A 13896-nucleotide genomic window follows, 5' to 3' on the forward strand; every position below is an offset into this window, starting at 1 on the left:
TATTGTTGAATCTTTCCCTTATATTTTTCAATTCAGTTATTTTATCTCTTGATCCCAGTATTTCTATTTGGTTTTCTTATGCTTTCTATCTTCTTTCTGAATTTCTCATTTTGTTTCTTCATCTCCATTAGTTTTTTGTCTGTGTGTTCTTTGCATTCTTTGAATATATTCAACATTGTTGTTAGAAAGCATTCTGTTTTCCCCATTATCCTGGCCTCCATAGGAATGATTTCAGATTCTTCATAATATTCTTTATATTGGGTCATCTTTTCCTATTTTCTTGCATGCCTTATAATTTTTCATTGAGCCTGGGATATTTGAGTGTTACTGTGGTAATTCTGGAACTCAGAATCTTCTCTTTCCCCAGGGATTATATTTATATGCATGTGTTTTGTTTGTTTGTTTGTTTTCTTTCTTTCTTTATTTCCTCCCTCTTCCTCTAAGTTCCACTAGAAGGTACTCTGGCCCTTTGGCTCTTCCAACTCTGACTCAGCATTTATTTATGTCCTTAGAGGGACCATACAGAAAGCCTTTTCTGCCAGAAGCTTTCTTTCCAGATTGTGCTACCCCAAAACCTTGGGGGAGGAGGTCCTTCTGCTTGCCCTTGGGCCAGCCAGCCATTCTGGAAACATGTGCCATCCTTCTCTATTCTGTGGTGGAGCCTCAAGAACTTCTTTGGTTTATGCAAGTTTTTGTGATCTGATTTCAAAGCACCTAAATAGTCCCTATATGAGTCTGAATCAACTCAATGGCACTGGGTGTGGTTTTTGGTTTTGGTAAATAGTCCCTGTGGTCATTTCACAGGTTTTAGTTCTCTGGGGATGGCTCACAAAATTCACCTTATTATTTGAAACCATTATGTTTCAATGGGTCTCTCTTGTCATGGAGTCTGGAGGTAATACAATAATTTTTCCCCTTCTTTTTTTGTCTTGTTGGATTGAGAGGCAATTGGTTTCTCCCTGTGGACACCACTTTTCATCCATTTTCCTGGGTGCCCCAGGGAGATATTAAGACTTTGAAGTAGTAAACCGTTAGAAAAAACTCTTCCTTCTCTTTCGGTCAGGTGTTTTATTTCTTAGACTGGTTACCAGAGCTCTTAGTCCATCAGTTCCACTGCATTGTTTTTGCTATTTTTTTTCCCTTAAATTGTTGTGAGGTAATGAAGATGCTCAACTACCTATATCACCATTGTGGTGTAGGAGCTATCTCTGTGCTCTGATTTTCAAATATATTACTTATCTATACATTATAGGCCCAACAGCAAAATTGCATATATGGTGTTTTACTAATTGCTTTTCAGTTGACTAAGAGAAGAAGGGCAAGAAACATGCAATTATAATGTCTTTTGTAAGTATATACACAATTATCTTCCCCAGCATTCTTTTTTTAATGTGGATTTGGATTATGGCATGTGTTCAGTTTCAATAACTCCCTTCAGTACTTTTTGTAAAACAAGTCGGCTAGCAGCCAATTTTTGTTGACTAAGAATTTACTTACCTCACCTTCATTTTGAAAGATAGTTTTACTGAACATATGATTCTTGGGAGACAGTTATTTTACTTTCAGCACTTTGAGTTTGTTATACCACTGCCTTCTGGCCTTCATTGTTCATGATGAGAAGTCATCTGTTAATCTTAGTTGAATCTTCTTGTATGCGATGGGTCCTTTTTTTCTTATTGCTTTCAAGATTTTCTCCTTATCTTTGGTTTTCAACAGTTTGTCTATAATATGTCTGGGTATTGACAAGTCTTTTATCCAAATTAGAGATCAATGAGCTTATTGGTTGTGTAGATTAATGTTTGCAACAGATCTGGGAAGTTTTCAGCCATTATTTCAGTGTTTTCATCCCTTTATCTCTCTCCTCCCCTGAAGGTACTCTTATTACACATATATTGGTGCATTTAATGTTGTCCCACGTTTTTATGAGGATCTTTTTTTTTTTTTTCATTCTTTTTCTCTATTTTTTCAGATTGCATTATATCTTGATCTAGCTTCAGGTTTTCTAATTCTTTCTTACACCAGCTAAAATATACTGTACAGCCCCTCTCATAAGTTTTTCATTTTAGTTTTTGTAATTTTCAACTCCAGATTTTCCATTTGATTTTTTAAAATTATGTCTGTATATTTATTGATACATTGTATTTGAAAAGAGAGTCATAATGCTTTCATTTACTTATTTAATCATGATTTCCTTTAGTTCTTTGATTATAGCTGCATTAAAGTCTTTGTCTCCTAAATTCACACTCCAGGCCCCTTCAAAGGTCATTTCTATTGTCTTTTTTTTTTTTTTTCCTGTGTTCATCACAGTCCTCTGTTTCTTTGTGGGTCTCGTAATTACTTCATTAAAAGTTGGTCATTTAAAATAACATATTTTAGCACCTCTGGATATTGATACCCCCTACCCACACCCTGGAGATAGTGTTGTTTGCTTGGTCATTTGTCTATTTGTTTAGTGACTTAGCTGAATTATTTCTACAAAGTCTATTTCCCCCAAAGTGAGAAGCCTTTGATATCCATGCTCAGATTTTTCTTCTTGTTTTATTTTTTAGCCTGGCTAGCTAGGGGTCACCACTGGGTTGGCAGAAGCCACTTTGTGGTCACAGGCTGTGCATAAGTACCCTTAGCCAGATAGATTTTTACACTCTACCATTGGATGTGTTCGTGACTTGTAGATCACTATTACAGTTCAAGAAGTTAATTTTTTATTTTGTTTTTGCTTTTTTCTGCTATATCCAGTCAGTAACTAGTAACTTGGAGGTTTTCTCTTTAATCACTCCTGATGGAGCACAGACTGGGACATTCACATAGTCTTCCAGACTCTCAGTTATGTCTGTGATTTTATTTTTTAGCCTGGCTTCCTAAGAGTTGCCCTGGGTAAGAATATCTTATTGCTTAGTTAGTGTTTGGTCAAATCCCCTTGTACATTGTGGATGGTGACAAACTGGTTAATCAAATCAATTATTTGGAAAAGTTAAAATACTGGGTAACGAGAGAGAAGGCGGGTCATTTGAGTTTATTTTGTAATTTGAAAGAAGCTAGGCTGTTTTCTCACTTCTCAATGGTACCTGAAGTACCACTGATTTTTTGCAGCAGTGAAATCCAGAGTAGCTATGAGACAACATTTCTTGCTAAATTACATTCTAGTGTATCCTTGCAATAAACACCTATTACCAAAGGCGATCTGCGTGTGCCCCTTTCTTCAAACCTTAAAGAGGCTGCATATATATATTGCATTTTATACAGAGAATTATCCCCAAACATCCAAGTTGGTTTATGGAAAATGAAGTTTCCATTCTAACTACAAATGAGTTTGTATTTTTCAAGTTGTATAGCTAAATTATGGTTCCCTGACTCCCATTTTTAAGGTTTTTTGTTGTTGTTGTTGTTTAATTTAATAGACAATCTAATTATTATGTAAATATAAACACAGTGTAATTGCCATAGACAAGCGAGCATAACAACGAACTGATGGAGTGTTTCTAGAGTTAAAGGAACCAGTGATTTATGAGTGTCTCTCAGGTATGACTGACATAGTTCAGAGAAGTATTTTTAACCATTTCCCCCAAACATAATGTTAATGTTTTCACTTTCAAAGTTGCTTTGGGAGGGAATGTACCACAAATTCATTTTCCTCCTTTTTCACGCTTATTAAAAACAAGAAGCTACAAAGTCATTATTTAAAATGCCTCCCTTTAAAATGTTCCCAGCAGATGTTTATGTAGAGAAAATGCTGGATCTCTCCTGGCAAGACACAAAAGTGACATTTCTTGAGGGTTCCAGTTGAAAAATTTGTCTTTTGCATCATGTCTTTAAACATCTGCAAAAGCAAAATAATCTTTATTATACTCCTAACATGGAGAAAAACAAAGTACACAGCCCCCTAATCTTTGAAACAGTCTTCAATGGAGTGACAAAGGAAATGGTCCAAAATTATTTTTTCTTCAAAAGAGTATCTGTCTGTGATCTTTGAACTCTAGAGTCAAAGTGCTGCCTTCATTAATTATTAATAATTTACTTGATTAGCAAGGGGAAATATAGCAAGCAAAAACTTAAGTGTCTGCTTACTCCCCAAATTGCCAGTTTCTGTATTTTTCCTTTTATACATAGAACCATTTTAAGAGTCCAACACCATTTTGGAATTTTAAAATACAGTGAAAAATAAACAAACAAAAAATAAAGCTACTAAACTGAAAGAATTTTTTTGTCATATTTTCCATTATTCAGTAATTATGTCAATCAGTAGTATAATTCAGTTTCTAAGACCTCAGCTGAATTTGAGTTCTGTCTTACAGCAGAACTGTACAGAGTGGTCAAAACTCAAAATGACTTGGTATTTCTGACAAAGTAACCTTTTAAACAAAATCCAACTTTTAGGATTTTTTTTTTTCTTTACTTTTCTCATTCAGGGTGCTACACTCCAGAGTATTGTCAAGGCTCCACCCTACCCTGTCCTGTCTTCCTTTATTTTTTGCCTCTAGAATTTCCTCTGGGAAGTTTTTGGACTGTCTCCCAACCAGTTGACAGTTCACAGCTGTACTTTTTGATCCAAGGACTTCAAGCAGCTTTTGAGGTATTGATCAAATAAGATCCAATGTTTCTTTATGAACATGGTGTCTTCCTACACTCAGTTGTAGGAACCTGTAAGTCCAAGTGGAAATTTTGCTAGAATGCACAAATGGATAGCACAAGCCTTAGTATATAAATCCCCTTACTATCCTATGTAATTGTATTTTTGGCATATGGAGGAAAAGAGAAATGGATACTTTATTTCTTTTATTGGAGAACATGTCAAAAATCAAATTTCTAAATTTTTGATTCATTGTTTCAATGAGTAATGTTAAGAAAAAGTGTCTAGTAATTTCTTTTAGAAAGATGTTCTTGTGTTTTAATTATAAAGAAAATGGAAAATACTTTATTAAATTTAGCAAATATATAAAATAAAAAGAAACAGCGATATTTTCTTTTCTCACCAACCAGGGTTATTAATGTTAATAGTTTAACATATTTCTTTCAGCTTTTTCAGTGTTTATATATAATATGTAAAATTCAGGTCATTCTGTTTTTGATTCTGCTTTTTATTCCTCAAAAACATTCATTTTATTTGTTGCATAAACCCATTTTAATAATATTCTATTTATAAAGTTTGTAAGTATGCCATTTATTTCTAGAAAGTAAATTAATAGGAATGGAATTACTAAATCAAAACACAAGGATATTTTTGAATCTTGACAATAGTTTAACAAATTGTTTTCAGGATATTTGTGATGATTTATTATTCCACTTATAACCCAGACTCAGTGCTATCGAGTCGATTCCGACTCATAGCGGCCCTACAGTAGATGAGAAATTCATCATAATCAAATCTGGCCAAATATTATTGAATGTTATTGTGTATCATTACCCATTTATTATACACACACACTCACAAAAATAAAAATAAAAAAAAGATATAGCATTGTTCTTTTAACTTGTTTTCTCTTTAATTTACTGTTAGATTGAACATATCTTTATTCAAAATATGCTTATTGAACATTTATGATTCTTTGTATATTTATTTTCTGTTAATGTCTTTTATATATTCAGGTGGAATGTTGAATATTTTGCTCACTGGATTTGAGCGAATAAATATAAATGAAAATTCTTTATCTTTTTTATTCGTTGTAAATAAGCTTCCTCTTTTTGTCATTCATGTCATCTTTTTTCAGGGATATATAAAGTATAGAATTTTTATGTAGTAAAATTTATGTGAAATTTTTATGTGTATTTTTCCTTTTAATTTTATATGTTAATAGCTCTTTCTCTACACTGAGATTAAAAACATAATTTTCTATGCAAAGAGTCCTCATTTTAATGGGACAATCATTTCATGTATTGACATACAAATACTTAACTTACTTTGGAGAAAAAAAATAGCCAATTTTTTTGACATGATTGGTTGAGTAATTTGTCATTTTTCCATGTATTTGAAATGTTTTCACTATCACATAGTAGGTTGAAACAAACACGCAGAAACACATCTACTTTAGGATCATAGTGTTTTTTTTTTAATTCCATCAATATATTTATAGCATCTTCCCGTTTTAATTGTTGTAGCATTATATTTTAATATATTGTAAAGAAAGATTGCCTCTGTTAGAGTTCTTTTCCAAATATGCCTTGCCTATGCTCATATATTTATTCATCTAGATTAATCTAAAATGATTTTACAAGTTTAGAGTATTGCATTGAAATTACATTAAACATATACATTTTTGTAGTTTTAGTTATAAGTTTACATATATTTATTAGATTAGTCTTAAGTAAGCTGTGTGATTTGGACTACTGTAGAATCTTCTCTCTCTTTCTAGATTTTTTTTGTTAATTCATAAGAAAGCTGATGATTTTTCTGTATATGTCAGCTATCTGGTCACTTTATAAAATGCTGTTGCTAGTTTTTAGTGTGTCTGTTGATTTCCTTTGAATTAGTAGGTATATTATCATATTATTTGCAAATAACGTGTGATGGTTAAGGTTGTGTGTCAACTTGGCTGGGCCATGATTCTCAGTGGTTTGGCAGTTATGATGTAGTTTGGCAGTTATGTAACCATGTAATCACCTCCGTGATGAGACCTGATATAATGTAATCACCTCCATCTTGAGATATGAAATAGCAGCCAATCAGTTGAAAGGGAATTTCCTTGGAGGTGGCCCACATCCAATATATATGGACTTTCTGGCAAAGTTTATTGGCTTTTATTCTATGCTGGATCCTGCATTCATCTCCTCATCATCTGACCTCCAGTTCTTGGAACTTGAGCCAGCAGCCTACCGTCTTACCTGCATATCTTGGATTCAACAGACTCCACAGTCTGTGAGCCAGCAGCCTGCCATCTGACCGCCAATCTTGGGTTCATCAGCCTGTGCAGCTACGTGGGTCAGGAGAAGCCTCAAGCTTAATGCCAGGCCACACACTTGGAATTTGCCAGCCTCTACAACTGCATGAGCCATTTCCTTAAGATGAATCTCTCTGTGTATATATATGTACAAATATATATATATATAGCTGTATTTATAGAGAGAAAGATTATATGTATATATGTGTATATATACGTGTATATATGTGTACGCTTCACCACTTCACTGGTTTTGCTACTTCAGAGAATCCAGCCTAAGGCATTTGGTATCAAGAATGATTCTACAGAAACAAAATTATAAGGATGAGTTTTCTAAATTGGTTTTTAAGTCTGGTTAGTATTAAAGATGTTGATGACTCTGCTTCCAGTAGTAAAGAGGGCACTGCTAATCCATGGTGTGAGGTAGCAATAGAAATACACAAAATATCATTACCAATAGATGAAGTATTGGTGAGAGGTGAGGCTCTGGGTGATCTTGTGCTTGATATTTTTCAGCAATTTTGTCAGAATAAGTATAAGGAAGCTAGATGGTTGGTCCTACTTTCACTAGACAAAGTGGTGAAAGAAAGAGATGAGCTCAGGGCTTCAGAGTCAAAATTCAAGTGCCACATAAATGACCTCAAAGTTGCCACTTGTATCTGAAAGAAACCCTTATTTCTTGTAGTAACAGAGCTGATATTGCCAAGAAACAAACCCAGAGTCTGATTGTAAGATTGGCTAAATTACAACACTACTTGAATCCCAAAGTTAATGTGAGAGCATTGATTCAGAAGAAATGGGATCCTGTACCTTGGGATGGGGACATATGGGTAGATAATCAGGAAGCTGGGAAGACCAATCCCCTAAATTTCATTGAATTGCTCCTGCCAACAAAACCATTAGGCCCTGTACCCACAAGTGATAGATCAACCCAGCTGTGCATGAAGAGCCTTTGTCTGAAATATCTCCTAGGCAGCATCTGATTCATCTCCTGGGGAGGCATCTGTGTCATTGCCTGGGGCATAATTTGAGGCAGATGCCTTAAGCCATTGCTGAATATTCTCAAAACACATCTCCACTACACATTTTTCTTCTAAAGCTATAACTAGACTTAAGTCCCAGTGAGCCCCAAAAGGCGAGGAAAAAAGTGTGGCTTAGGAGGAGGTATGCTACACTCCAAAAGAACTGCTTGATTTTTCTAATATGTACAAACAGAAACCTGGGGAATACATGTGGAAATGGCTATTAAGGGTGCGGGGTAATGGTGCAAAGAACATAAAGTTGGATCAGTCTAAGCTTATTGATATGGGCCCACTAAGTAGAGATTCTTCATTCAATGTTTCATCTCAAGAGGCTAGGAAAAGATCTAATAGTTTATTTGATTGGGTCACTGAAGCATGGATTACATGGCAGCCTACACTAAATCAAGTTGAAGTACCATTCCTACTTTGGTATACTGTAGAAGAAGGTATCCAAAGGCTTAGGAAAACTGGCATGTAGAGTGGATTTATCAGGTTAGATCAACAGACTCACACATGGAGTGCACAGAGGACACATTTTTTACCACAAAAGTGAGGAACACATTTGTGAAGGAAGCCCCAACATCCTTGAAGGCTGCTGTGATTTCTCTTTTATGTAAGTCAGATTTGACAGTGGGAGCTGCCCAAACTGAATTGGGATACCTAACTACAATGCGTCCTGATTGGACCTCGTGGTGGTACAGGCCAAATGTTGTCACTCAATAAACAAAGACTAGGTGGGCATGGTTATTGTAATGGACAGCAAAGTTAAAGCAGTAATCAGAATAGTCTGACTCATATGGACTTATTGCATGGGCTACATATTCATGGTGTCCCTAGGAGTGAAATAGATGGGAAATCTACTAAGTATTTACTTGATGAAGAATTCTAGGTCCAGTGAACAGTAGTCTAACTTGAATCACCGAAATAGAAAGCCACAGCCTCTCAATCAATTCCCTGACTTGAGCCAATTTACAGACCCACAACCCTTTGAATGAAGGGGAGGATGGGTTCTCTTGAGGAAGGACCCCACAACACTGAGAAAAATTTATACTGCTAATTGTCCTCCCAGCCTTCCCCAAAGGGACCTACAGCCTTTTATGACAGTGACTGTTCACTGGAGAAAAGGAAATAATCAGAATTTTGGGGAGTTCCTGGATACTGGCTCTGAAATGACACAAATTTCAGGAGACCCAAAACATCACTGTGGTCCACCAGTCTGAGAGGGGGCACGTGGAAGTCAGGTTATTAAAGGAATCTTAGCTCAGGTTCATCTGACAGTGGGTCCAGTGTGTCCCATTCTGTAGTGATTTCCCCAGTTCCAGAATGCATAATTGGAATACATATACGCAGCAATTGGCAGAATTACCATAATTGATCCCTGACAAGTGGAGTGAGAATTTTATGGCAGGAAAAGTCAAGTGGAAGCCATTACAACTGCCCCTACCTAGGAAAATAGTAAACCAAAAGCATTACCACATTCCTTAAAGCCCTGATGGAACAGTGGTTAAGAGCTTGGCTGCTAACAAAAAGGTTGGCAATTCGAATCCACCAGCTGCTCCTTTGAAACCCTATGGGGCAGTTCTAGTCTGTCCTATAGCATAGCTATGAGTCAGAATTGATTTGATGCCAATGGGTTTGGTTTAGTTTTTGGAGGGATTGCAGAAATTAGTGCCACCATCAAGAATTTGAAGGATACAAGGGTGGTGATTCCTACCACATCCCCATTCAATTCGCCTATTTGACCTGTGCAAAAAAACGATGGATCTTGGAGAATGACAGTAAATTATTGAAAACTTAATCAGATGGTGACTTCAGTTGCAGCTGCTGTACTAGATGTGGTTTCATTGCTTGAGGAAATTAATACATTTCCTGGTATGTGGTATGCAGCTATTGATCTGCCCAATGCCTTTTCTCCATACTTGTTTTGAAGGAAGCAGTTTGCCTTCATCTGGCAAGGCCAGTAATACACCTTCAATGTCCTACCTCAAAGGTATATCAACTCTCCAGCCTTACGTCAATTTAGTCCACAGGGGCCTTGATCATTTTTTACTTCCACAAGACGTCACACTGGTCCATTACATTGATGACATTGTGCTGATTGGACATAGTAAAGAAGTGTCAACAACTGTGGACTTACTGATAATACATGTGCAGTCTAAAAAAACCAAAACCAAACCCACTGCCATTGAGTCGATTCAGACTCATAGTTACCCTATAGGACAGAGTAGAACTGCCCCACAGAATTTCCAAGGACCACCTGGCAGATTTGAAATGCCAACCTCTTGGTTAGCAGTTGTAGCACTTAACCACGACTCCACCAGAGTTTCCATTTGCAGTCTAGATGGTGGGAAATTAATAAGACAAAAATTCAGGTGCCTTCTACCTCAGTGAAATTTCTAGGGATTTTGTGGTATAGGGCATGTTGACATATTCCTTCTAAAGCAAAGGATAAATTATTGCAGCTGGCCCCTCCCAAAACAAGAAAGGGGGCACAATGTCTGGTGGTACCCTTCATATTTTGGAGGCAACAAATGCCTCATTTGAGGGTGCTACTCCGGCCTATTTATCAAAAAGCTCCTAGGTTTGAGTGGGGCCCAGACCAAGAGAAAACTCTGCAACAGGTTCAGGCTGCCATGCAAGCCACTCTGCCACTTGGGCCGTATAATCTGGCTAATCCAATGGTGCTTGAAGTGTCAGGGGCAGATAGGGATGCTGTTTGGAGTCTTTGGCAGGCCCCATTGGTGAATCACAGCTCAGACCCTTAGGGTTTTGAAGTAAGGTCCTGCCATCCTCTGCTGATAACTACTCTCCTTTTGAAAAACAGTTTTGGCTTGTCAGTGTGATTTAGTAGAGGCTGAATGTTTAACCACGGGCCACAAAGTAACCATGCAACCTGAGTTACCCATGATGAACTGGGTGTTGTCTGACCCACAGAGCCATAAAGTCAGACATGCCCAGCAGCACTCCATCATTAAATGAAAGTGATATATATGAGATTGAGCCTGAACAGATCTGAAGCTACAAGTAAGTTGCATGAGAAAGTGGCCCAAATACCCATGGTCTCCACTCCAGGCACATTACCTTCCATTTCCCAGTCTGTACCTACTATCTCATGGGAAGTTACTTATGATCAGTTGACTGAGGAAGTGAAAACTCATGATTCTGCTCAAATGCAGGTACCACTCGACAGTGGACAGGAGCAGCACTGTGGCCCCTTTCTGGGAACTCCCTGAGGTCAGTGGTGAAGTGAAATCCTTCCAAGTGGCAGAACTTCGAGCAGTGCACCTGGTTGTTCACTTTTCTTTGAAGGAGAAATGGTCAGAAGTACTGTTGAATACTGATTCATGGGCTGTGACTAATGGTTTGTCTGGATGGTCAGGGTCTTGGAAGGTACATAATTTGAAAATTGGAGACAAGGAGGTGTGTGGATAGACCTCTCTGAATGGGCCAAAGAAGTGAAGATATTTGTGGCTGATGTGAATGCTCACCAAAGTGTGTCCTCAGCAGTCGAGGATTTTAATAATATCCTTAAAATGATGGGTTCTGTGGAAACCAATCAGACTCTTTCCTCAGCCACTCCTGTCATTGCCCAATGGGCTCATGAACGAAGTGGTCATGATGGTAGGGATGAAGATTGTGCATGGTCTACGCAACACGGACTTCCACTCACCAAGTCCGACTTGGCTAGAGCCACTGCTTAGTGCCCAATCTGCCAGGGGCAGAGACCAACACTGAGTCCCCAATATGGCACCATTCCTCAAGGTGATTAGCCAGTAACCTAGTGGCAGGTTGATTACATTTGACCATCTCCATTACAGAAAGAGCAGTGTTTTGTTCTTAATGGAATAGACACTTACTCTGGATACATATTTGCCTTCTCTGCGTGCAATGCTTCTGCCAAAATTACCATCTGTTGACTTATAGAGCTCCTTAGCCACCATCATGTCATCCTACACAGTATCACCTTGGATCAAGGGACTCACTTCACAGCAAATGAAGTGTGGCAATGGGTCAATGCTCATGGAATTCACTGGTCTTACCGTGTTCCCCATCCATCCTGATTCAGCTAGCTTGATAGAATGATGGAATGACCTTCTAAAGACACAATTACAGTGCCAGCTAGGTGGCAATACCTTGTGGGGTTGGGACAATGTTCACAGGAGGCTGTATATGGTCTAAACCAGAGTCCAATATATGGTGCTATTTCTCCCACAGCCAGGATTCCATGTGTCCAGGAATCAAATATTTTTGTTTTCTTCACTTGTAAAATATAAGGTGTAAACAGGGCTAGTGCATTTTCGGTTGTACATGTGTTAGCTGTATCATGTTAGTTGCAAGTATGACTTTATAATTGTCTTTATTTAGCGATTACATATGGTTTAAAGAGATGTGTACAGGTGCCAAGTTGACAAAGAATGGACCCTGATATTTTAGGTTGTGTGTCAACTTGCCTGGGGCATGATTTTCAGTGGTTTGTCAGTTATGATGTAGTCTGATACTTATGTAAGGATGTAATCACCTCCATGTTGAGATCTGCTATGAGTAGCCAGTCAGCTAAAAGGGAGTTCCCTTGGGGGTGTGGCCCACATCCAATATACATGGACTTTCTGGCAAAGCTTACTGGCTTTTACCATGCTCTGGATCTTGTATTCATCTCCTCATCATCTGACCTCCAGTTCTTGGGACTTGAGACAGCAACCTGCTACCTGACTTGACAATCTTGGGTTAGTCAGCCCTTGCAGCTATGTGAGTCAAGAGAAGCCTCTAACCTGATGCCTAACCCACTGACTTGGGACTTTTCAGCCTTTACAACTGTGTGAGCTATTTCCTTGTTATAAACCTCTCTCTCTGTCTATACAATTATGTATATATACATATACATATATATATGGGAGCCCCGGTGTTGCACTGGTTAAGAGCTTGGCTGCTAACTGAAAGGTCAGCAGTTCAAATGCACCAGTGGCTCCTTGGAAACCCTATGGGGCAGTTCTACCTTGTCCTATAGGGTCACTATGAGCCGGATAACCTCGGCAGCCACAGGTTTTTGGTTTTGTGAGTTGTCAGCCTGTCACCTCATCTACAGATTTTGGACTTGCCAGCCCCCACAATTGTGTGAGCCAATTCCTTGCAATAAATCAGTCAGTCACAGAAGGACAAATACTGTATTATTCCACTTATATTAAATATCTAGAACAGGCAAATGTATACAGACTTAAGGTTATCAGTGGTTACCAGGGATAGCATATGTGTGTGTATATATATATATACACACACACACGCATACTTACACTTCACTGATTTCACTTCTCCAGCCTAAGACATAAGAGGTTTTTTGTTTTGCTTTTGTTTTTTGTCTCTTTCTACCTAATAAGTTTTATTTATTTATTTTTTTAGTATTATCACATTGATCAGAAGTTGGAGAAATATTGAGTAATTAACAAAGAGTAGATATTATAGCCTTGTTTCTGACTTAAATGGAAATATTTCAAAATTTTCACCATTCAGTATAATATTTACTGGCATTTTTCTGCTTGTATGCTAAGAAAGCAATATTTTTCTTAGATTTTTAGGTTTTGAACAGTGTTTTTGCTTATATGCTTATTGCTTTTTGTTTTATTTTGTACTATTAATTTTTATTATAAATGTGCTTTGAAGTCTGTGAAATGCCTTTTTTGTGTCTATTTAGGTTCTCATAGCTTTATGAGTGTGGTTCGTAAAATGAAGCCATCTGTATATTTCTGGAGTCCATATAATTGATATTCAAGGACGGTTATTTTGGTGTTTGACAAAGCGATATGAACGTCCTATCTCTGACATTTGTTAGGTTTGTAACCCTGAATAATTTATTTAATTTTGCTATGTCTTAGTCATCTGTAAAATGGAAATAATAATACTGTCTACTCACACAAAAACAGCTGTGAGGGTTAATTGAGACAATGTATTCTTAGCCCATTGCCTAGCATATAGCAAGTACACAATAATATAATAGTGGTTATAGAAAT

The sequence above is a fragment of the Elephas maximus genome, chromosome 13 (assembly GCF_024166365.1).
Source record: "Elephas maximus indicus isolate mEleMax1 chromosome 13, mEleMax1 primary haplotype, whole genome shotgun sequence".
Classification (NCBI taxonomy): Eukaryota; Metazoa; Chordata; class Mammalia; order Proboscidea; family Elephantidae; genus Elephas; species Elephas maximus.